At 37.0% G+C, this 10,126-nt stretch overlaps 1 protein-coding gene across 1 annotated transcript in view; it reads left to right on the top strand.

The window, feature by feature from the left end:
- The first annotated feature begins 1,021 nt into the window (after window positions 1-1,021).
- Window positions 1,022-10,126, top strand: part of LOC140140606 (uncharacterized) — a 31,436-nt gene continuing 22,331 nt past the window's right edge. The window contains exon 1 of the mRNA XM_072162363.1: window positions 1,022-1,074. The gene's annotated coding sequence lies outside the window, so the exon portion shown is untranslated. The remainder of the gene's footprint in view (window positions 1,075-10,126) is intronic.

The raw sequence follows: 10,126 nt of genomic DNA, 5'->3' as shown, positions 1-10,126 counted from the left end.
TTAATATTTAGCCCGTGCTGTTTATGCAGACCTCTACCAGACCAGTCATGGAATTTTGCGAAAAAGTATTCCATATTAAATGTCAAGTCTGTATCTTTTTGGCTTGATTGTTTTTGTCAGTGGATTATTTCATTTATTAATATTATTTTATAGTAAATTTTGGCTGACTTTTCAATAATTACCAGCTTATATAGGGATTTAAAGATTTAATTAATAGAGTTGACATTGTTTCTTCTTTTGGAGATTTCTGTTTAGGCCCTATTTAATAGTTAATTGCGTTATAAATATTGTTTTCCTATTCAATCCTCTGTTTGATCCAAAGAGGTATCTGTATTTGCTTAAGATGAAATTTGGTTAAATGTGATACAGAAGTCAATTCTTGCATGTCCAGCCTGTATGGTTGGCTTGTTGTAATTTTTCCAATTGTGTATTATGTTATTAATAATATTTATTGGAAGCCTAATTTAGTATGGTTATCTGTATTTATATTATGTCTTAATAATAATTATTGCTATGAAAGTGCTATAAAATCTATCATTATTTATCTCAATTTTTTTTATGTAGGCCTATATGAATATAAAATTGTTGAAATGAATATCAAATTGTTGAATGGTCATGAGCTTAATAAATGGTCCTCATGATCGTGAGGGCAATGCGGAGTCTAATCATTGCTTTGGTGTTGTTTTCCTGATGTCTTTCGCTGGGATCACTGAATGGGACTTTAATAATTCTATAGCCTAACCTCCCTATTTTTGGTATCAAAAAATTATAACCTCCTTTTTTTAGTCTAAAAATTCTATGCCCCCAGTATATTCATGCCCCCACCCCCCTCCTTCCGGGCTTCCGAAGAAAATGACTCCTAAAAAAGCTTAAAAACAAACATGACTGTCTTCAACTGTCGCAATTTTTTTAATGCATTTCTTGTTCATTTGTAAGCTGTTTACACAGCCTCTTCTCTATTTACACGAGAGCGAAGTTCAAGTTACAATTATATGTGCGGTCACATGCGCCCACAGGAGATGCGCTACAGTACACGATGGGCACTTTCAGTTCACGGTGAAAAAAAAATGCACCGTAAGTTTTATCTTCTTAATCATAATAATGTAAGTCAGATTTCATGTTTAATATAATATATAAATATCTGCAATATCTCAAAAACGAGATTTGAAACAAAATCAAGAATCGAATGCCTTTTGCATAAACTACACATAAACATACATTTTTTGTAACGTGCGAAATTATCGTCGTACTAGACTTTCGCCTAATTCTGCACCTTTGCCTTGGATTTGACCTTCTGGTTCTCTAGTTCGCAACACAAACTTAAATAACGGGCAAAACAGACACATCATTTATCGGTATGTACGGAAGTAACTAAGGGCCATGTGGGTTCGCTTTGTAACGCTAGTGCCGTACTATTACACTTTCCTATTCGGGGAGGATGACAATTTCGACCTCTCCTCGTCTGTTTACAAACAGAGAGGTAGACAAAAGACCGTTCCGCTTGTCCAAACACTCAAGTATCACATGATCAGAAGGATGGTCCACAATAGCGTGATTCACGTAACGTGAATAGGGATTAAAAAGCTGTCAAGTAGAACCATGATAAGCGGCTAGGGGACGCAGGGGTAACCTTGTCAATCAAATACTTCATCTATTGTGTCCGATAAGTGATCGATATATGTGTACATCCATATCAAAACGATGCACTTGTCGGATGCTACTTGTGTCTCATTTCATAATAGCTGGGAACAAATACCATACCACTCATCTCAAGTGGAGGTCACAGTCACATGATTAAGGAATGTTCTCTGTATTCCTAAACCATGTGACTTGGGATGATTTGAAGTGACCTCCACTTGGGATGAGTCTGGTATTTGTTCCTAGCTATTATGTGAAATGAGACACATGTAGCAGCCGACAAGTGCATCGTTTTGATATGGATGCACACATATACAGGGTTTGATTTACTTTGAAAAACTTGCATAGCAATTTTTAGCGAAAATATTATTTAGGTGATGTTCTTATAATATTTATATGTTTACATTGTAAAATATTGCTATATACAAGCTGATATTTGTGTAGCAGGTTGTCCAAAATGGGGAGCATTTTGCTCCATGACACAAGTTAAATCGAACCCTGCACATATATCGATAAAATAAGATCAAGATCATGGAATTAAGCTGTGGCGGCGCGTTTTAATACTTTACGAGGTGATTTAGCCAGGTACCTGGATTCAGCACTCAACAACAGGATGTCATGACTTAATTTATTCTTTATGATTACGATTAAAAAAAACCCAATAATAAAAATATAAACAAAATAATGATAATATTATAAGAATATAAGGTATAAGATTTCTTTACATTATATCCGCAAGAACAGCATGACTATATAACTTGTCATAAAATGTAGGCCTAACTTGAAAACCTAAGACGTAAATATGTGTAATAATAAAATAAAATAAACAATACCAATTCAATTTAGCAGAAAAATGTTATATTAAAATGCGCTTTGTGATTTTTTATTTGGTTAAAACTAAGCACTTTAATAATTCTCAAATTGTTAATACAAATAGGAATGCGTCTTTTGAATAGGCCTAATACATATTTATTAGTATTATAGTTTTGCAATATTATTTTTTGTTATTATCTAGATATATCGTGTTATTCAATTTTGAATTATGTTAAATTATCCAAGCAAACACAAAATGTTTTCGAGTTTTTCGACATCATTCGCAAAAGGTTGACAGAAAATGTTTAGGCCTAAATGTCGGGTTATGAAAAGGGTACGGTATATTAAGGGAATAAAACTTTTTCATAACATTCAAAAACATATTTTGATAACATACTGCAAATATTCTCAAACATATCATTATTTAAGTGGTGACAAAATATTTGGCAAAAAATGTTTGCAGAAAATATTTTTCAATAACATTTTAAAAACATTAAAAAATATTTTTGTAGTGCGTTTCCATACAAAACGTTTTAAAATGTTTTCAGGACCTTTATTTAACCCGACATTTAATGTTATTAAAAGGTTTTTACCAAAACCATAACCCAAAAATATAGGCCTAACCTGTTTAAAACGTCTTAAAAATGTTTTATGTTTTTGTTTGCCGGGATGGCCTTTCAGACCTTCACATTAAAATGTAGATTACTCGGTAGCTTTATATTATAAATCGTCAATGATAAAACATAAAAGTTATTATATTATCATTATTTATAACATTGCGATGATTTTTCATTATTATTATAAATTTTTATTTCATTTCAAATTGTAATATTTTATATTTAGCTTTTATTCCATACAGATTTGTGCGCACACGTTAAACTTGGTCAATTTCGCACAGTGGTCCTCTGGGGATAATTGCCTATCGATTGGATTGATCATGGATATAAACGTATTGGTGATGTCATAAGCTTAACTTTGGTTGACAATAGAATAACCATTGATTGACAAGGTTACCCCTGCGTCCCCTAGCCGCTTGTGAACCATGTGCTTCTTTTGTCCAATTGCCATCAAGATTTCATATGGAAACAGTTCAGACCCAGAACACGATCATGTCAGAAATTAATATTTTGTTCTGGGACTGATTATTCGGACTATTGTAATGCAAGAAGTCAAGATCTTGTGATCACAAATCCCGACTTCTTGTGTTCCTGACTTAGCCAGTTTGAAATAAAGAGATAGTAAAGATATAAAAATAAAGAAATAGTTAAGACGACTCAGGATCTCAAGAACTCATGAAATCTGTTCAATTTTCACGGCGTTAGTATTTTAATTGTAAGCACATCCACTTTAGTTATCTCGAGATCCTATTTTCTTGACTTCAAGTCAGGAACTTGTGAACTCAAGCCACGCTTGAGTTCCTGACTTCCTGACTTCAAGTCAGGAACACAGGATCACGAGATCCTTACATGTACTTCATGACTTTAAAGTCAGGAACTCGTGAACTCAAGCCGCGCTTGAGTTCCTGACTTCATGACTTTAAAGTCAGGAACTCGTGAACACAAGCCGCGCTTGAGATCCTGACTTCACGACTTTAAAGTCAACTCGTGCGGCGCTTGAGTTCACGACTTCCTGACTTTGAACTCAGGAACACAAGAACTCAAGCGCCGCTTGAGTTCACGACTTCCTGACTTTGAACTCAGGAAGTCACGAACACAAGAACACAAGCACGGCTTGAGTTTGTGAGTTTGTGACTTTAGCACGTGTGTTGCTAGGGCCATCATTTAATATTATGCATACATTTAGGCTCTCTCAGCTGGTAGGTGACACCGAACTAAACTTGTCATATACTCGGATACCACTTCTTGTGGATCTCAGATCTTGCAACTACATGTACATCGATGCACTCTGTAATGTATTGTATAGCATATAATTGTACATTATTGTTATCATAAGTGATGACACATGGCACTGCCCGGTATCAGGATATTTTGGCTAAAGTTACAATACCCGATCATTCTTGATTGTTGTGCCCTGCCTGCCTGCCATACACACGTGTTCAACTTCTTTCGACAAGTTTAAGAACTTTTAAGTTAAAAGTCAAAGTAAAAAAGCTAGCGATGATCATGAAGATGATGATACGTTGTGAAGACTGATGATCCGGGTAGGCTATAGGCTTATTATATAAAAAATCTACTCAAGTTTTATATCATGATATCACACCGTCATATACAATGCCATCGACCATACCAGTTCCTCATACTAGCCTGCAGCTTCGTGGTTGGCTGGGGAGGAAACCTTGACCCTCAGGCTTAGGCCAGCTTGATGCTACAAAATTTCTCTGCGAAAAAGAGCTGAACAGAACCTTCCAGTCTGCACAATAATTTAACAAGTATAATCTGAGATAAAATTCCTATTAAATTTCAGGGAAAAATTCATTCCTAATTTAAAATTCATGATTTTAGGATAAAATTCATGATTTTAGGATAAAATTCATAACTTTAGGATAAAATTCATAAATTAGGACAAAGTTCATAATTTTAAGATAAAATTTATAATATTAACGTAAAAATCATAACTTCATAGGCCGACAATTCCTAATATACATGTAGCGTAGGCCTAATAATATGCATTAAAAAAAAAGAAGGACTCGCACCAACCCTCGGAGCAGACCAGTAACCCCCACCCACCCCACCTCAATATATTCAAAATATTCAGGAGCTTCTCAACTTTAGAAGTGATGGGTAGGGCCTATGTGCCTACCGGCGTAGGGCCTACAAAGCGTTATTGGGTACAGACAAAATCAAAAAGGGGGTCATCTTCTTTTATGGTTGGGCGATACTCGATACATGCTGACTCGATACTTGTAATTCTGGTTCGGTGTCACCTCCCAGCTGAGAGAGCCTAAATGCATCTATTTAATATCAAATGATGGCGCTAGCATAAAGTCCAGGCAAAGTCAGGAAGTCGTGAACACAAGCCGTGCTTGTGTTCGTGACTTCCTGAGTTCAAAGTCAGGAAGTCGTGAACTCAAGCAGCGCTTGAGTTCTTGTGTTCCCGAGTTCAAAGTCAGGAAGTCGTGAACTCAAGCACGGCTTGTGTTCACGAATTCCTGACTTTAAAGTCGTGAAGTCAGGATCTCAAGCGCGGCGTGTGTTCACGAGTTCCTGACTTTAAAGTCATGAAGTCAGGATCTCGTGATCCTGTGTTCCTGACTTGAAGTCAGGAAGTCAGGAACTCAAGCGTGGCTTGAGTTCACGAGTTCCTGACTTTAAGTCAAGAAAATAGGATCTCGAGATAACTAAAGTGGATGTGCTTACAATTAAAATACTAACGCCGTGAAAATTGAACAGATTTCATGAGTTCTTGATTGAGATCCTGAGTTGTCTTAACTATTTCTTTATTTTTATATGTTTACTATCTCTTTATTTCAAACTGGCTAAGTCAGGAACACAAGAAGTCGGGATTTGTGATCACAAGATCCTGACTTCTTGCGTTACAAAGCGAACCCACATGGCCCTTAGTTACTTCCGTAGGTATGACATTTTCGTATTGGTGCTGCCCTATCTAAGTTTGCACTGAAGTGCCATCTCAGTTTTGGTGCGCCGATGTGGATCATGTGTTAATGAATTTTTATTTATTCTGGATAAATAATGGGGTATTAATTACAATTACAAGCATAAGAGTTTAGACAAGAAGTACAAGAAGCTGTGTAATTAATATTATGACAAACATGCAATGATGCAACTATTTAAGCTACAGGAGCCTTGTTTTTTTAGTGCAACGTTGCACTAGCTTTTTGTATACATGTACACTTCATCCCATACCGTTGTGCAGAGCTACTACGGTATGGGTTACTCGTACTACTGGTTCTCGTTCTGGTACAATACTGCTAAGCACCCCTTCAAGGGGCCAAATTAGCAGTAGTGGTGCTGCAGAACGGTTGGTTATTTCTTGATTGCGTAGTGCTGTTGTATTGCTGAGCTTTGAACTTTTCTTTCTCCTCTATGGAAGTTATGTTCATGTGTTGTCAGGTAGAGCATTCCACTCTACCGTTCGTTATGTCCTGGCCCTCGGTAAAGTATTATTCAGATTTCCTTTTACAAATTAAGCGTACTGCTAGCTGTCCAGCGCGTATTATTTTGCACAAGCTCCAATGCACGCGCTTGACGTCTCGTGCGTATACGCGATGGTTCAGCTGTCAAAGGAAATCTGAATAACACTTTAGAGTCGCCAGTCGGTATAAACATGATATTTAAAGGAGGACTGTAACAGTGTTTGTTAGCTTGAATTTGTGTGAACTTTATAGTTCTAGTTCTAGTAGTTGAATATTACTTCTCAACACCTTAGGGCCAAGGTATACCCTGTGTGGGCAAGTCATACTTCAGTATGACTTGCCCTGAACGTCCATATATGTTCGGAAGAGACGGATATACATTGCATGAGAGCCTGCCAATTTAAGCTTATAATATCAATTGCACATAAAATACGAAGTCACAAACTTACAAACTTCAATATGCACTTCAAATACAGCAGACCAGCTGTTAATTATTACCGATCCTGTAGAATAACTTACATAATCGTCCATTTCATGGAATCCCGTTGCTCAGAATTGCCCATTTCATTTTTATTTGTCAAATGCGCTGTGGATGTGCTCCATTAAATCACAGGTGTGAAACTGACTTTATACCACTCGCAGAAAAGCCAGCCTCGTGGCGCTGGGGCATGACGTCATCGTGGACGTATGCAAAATTTCCGACGGGCGTCATATAACCCGTATTGTGATTGGTTGCAAAAGCCGTTCTTTGAAATCGTAAGCCAATCAATGAACGCAACGGCCTTTTACGGTATTAATTAATGTGACTCGCCAGTAAAGTACGTCTAACCTGATTGGTTTACAAAACTACTTTGATAATTGCTAAGCCAGTCAGCGTGCTCGATGCAACAACCTCGTAGAGGTTTTCGAGAGGCGAATTCACATGGTGATCCAGCGATCGAGTATGAATTCAGCTTGACAACTGCTCTCGTGCGAGATCGCAGGTGCAATAACAATACATGGACACAATCACTGTCATTTTACACAATGGAATAATGAATTATTTATGACATGCATCGGCTGTATTTTACGATCTAGGTAATGTTTTTGGCCTGTCCCTGCGTGAATATCCTTAGTTTTCAGCATCAAAGATACTTGCGATGACCAGTTTTTTGCGGACACTTTGATAACAGGTAACTTTTATAGGTCATAGGGTAGAAACTACATGTATAGTTGTACAATATGTACATTTTGTTATAGGCCTAAAATGTTTTTAAAAATATATTGGTCCATACGTTGTGCTTGTATTCAGTTGTTCGACCTATAGGGCCAAGCGAGAAGGACTCTCAGTCTGGAACCTAATCTAGGCTAGAGACGATGAGTGCAGAATAGCTCTGACACTTTAATGTGCACAGGGATGAATCCCCCTGAACACAGGACCAATGGCTTAAACGTGACTTCCGAATCATGGACGTCGCACATACACGACCTATATATTTGCACGTGCTAAGCAGTGTATGGGGGGTGAGAAGAAATTCTACAATTAAATTCTGTGATGAAACTAAACTTAATTGAAGGATTTCTGACCATATAGGAACTTTTGGGAGGGAAGGCTCGAACCCTCGCGGATCGTATCTCCCGGCCGGCAGCGCAACGCCTTAACCACTCGGCCATCTCGCCCCATTTAGCAGAATATAGTATGACTTGATGAGGGTAGAACTGGGCGCAGGACCTTTCACACTGGGATGGCAAGGCAACCCAGTAGGGCTTGTTTTGCTCGAGAAGGACTCTAGCCAAGAATTTGCTCACCGAAGCTTTTCACATTCTAGGCTAGAGACCAATGCATTCAAAATCTAGTCCGATTCGCTGAATCATGACACCGTGTAAAGCAATGGAAGTTCAGAAGTAAACACAGCCGATCACGATAAAGATGCGGCAACAAGATCCCAATTTTATTTTTCATCGTCTAGCTTCTAACTGGTAGACAAAAAAAAAGTAATGTTGGGATCAAGTGGGTGCACTAATATAAAAGAGGTCAAACAAAGGTCAAGCTTTGTGCCAAAGTGATGCATATTTGCCTACATGTGCAGCACAAAAGTGGAACTTTGATAATAAAAATGTGCACCATCATGATCCCATCATATTTTTTGGATGATTGGCTGTATGTATAACTGATTGCAAGTAAAAAAAAGAGTGGGATCATGTGGGCGCACTAATTCTAGGTCAAAGTTCATACTTTGTGCCAAATTGACATTATTTTGCTTTATGCAGCACAAAAATGGAACTTTGACCCGCAATAAAAATGTGCGCCAACAAGATCCCATCTTACATTTTGGATGTTTAGCTAGAGGGGCTTTAATATGTAATGTATAACTTAAAGCAAGTAAAATAAAAGTGGGATCATGTGGGCGCACTAATTCAATAGAGGTCAAAGTTCAAACTGCTGAATTGATAAGGGTGTGACGTGTGAGTGAGTCCCGGGAATTCGAGTCCCGCTCGATAATCCTATTACCCGGGCAGGAAATTCCCTGCCCGGTACCCGAAATTAAAAAAAAAAAAAAAAAAATTAATTTTTTTTTTTTGGTTTATAGTGTCTCTGGACCTAGACCTAAATGCTAGGATCATGGTTGACCTAAAAAAAAAAAAAAATGAAATTTTGCACATTGTTTTGTAATTTTAATATGAAAATTGATACATAGTTTTCATGTCATACTCTATTAATGATATCAAAATGCATTCAAATTCAATGCATTTTGATATCATTAATAGAGTATGACATGAAAACTATGTATCAATTTTCATATTAAAATTACAAAACAATGTGCAAAATTCAATTTTTTATTTTTTTTAGGTTAACCATGATCCTAGCATTTAGGTCTAGGTCCAGAGACACTACAAAACCGAAAAAAAAAACTTTGAATTTTTTTTTTGCAATTTCGGTACCGTTACCCGCTGAAAAATGCGCTGGTACCCGGGCACAAAATTACCAAAATCACACCCCTATGAATTGACATATTTTGCCTATGTGCAGCACAAAAGTGGACTTTTTGTGATGCAGTAAAAAGCCCACATTGTGCTACGCATCATTAATGAGGGGAAAAGAGGGCAATTATTCACCTCCACAATGAGGCTAAGTCCATTTTCAAAAAATCGGAAATATATATATGAAGATCAAGAGATCCCAAGCTAATTTTTTCAGTACTTGCAGAGAATTACCTTTTCTTTGATGAAATGCTATTCGGAGAGTCAGGTGACGTTGGCGCGCAATAATACAGGCATGTAGAAATATGCGAAAATAGGAAATTTTGACCTTTGACCTCTGTTAACTACGTGCGCCATCGAAATCCAAAAAACATTTTGCTGAAAAAAGAAACTTACCATTGAGGTCTTTAATTTAAAAATATGTTGTTGTTTTTTAATCAATTTTTAATAATTTGCCTGTAAAATGAATTAATTTGGCAATAAGAATATTCTGTTAATTGTATCATACAAACCTAATGAATTACCCTCAGACCGAGAAAGCCAAAAAGGACAAGGACACACAGATTTTGCCAATCATGGATGGCACTCCATCAAGTTGCCTTTTATTGAGCGTTTGAATTTGTTTCAGAATTAACACCAATTACCTTTGATCTCAGGCGA

The sequence above is a fragment of the Amphiura filiformis genome, chromosome 19, assembly GCF_039555335.1.
Source record: "Amphiura filiformis chromosome 19, Afil_fr2py, whole genome shotgun sequence".
Taxonomy (NCBI): domain Eukaryota; kingdom Metazoa; phylum Echinodermata; class Ophiuroidea; order Amphilepidida; family Amphiuridae; genus Amphiura; species Amphiura filiformis.
Note: the sequence above shows the minus strand (reverse complement) of the source record. Positions and strands in the feature narration are given on the sequence as shown.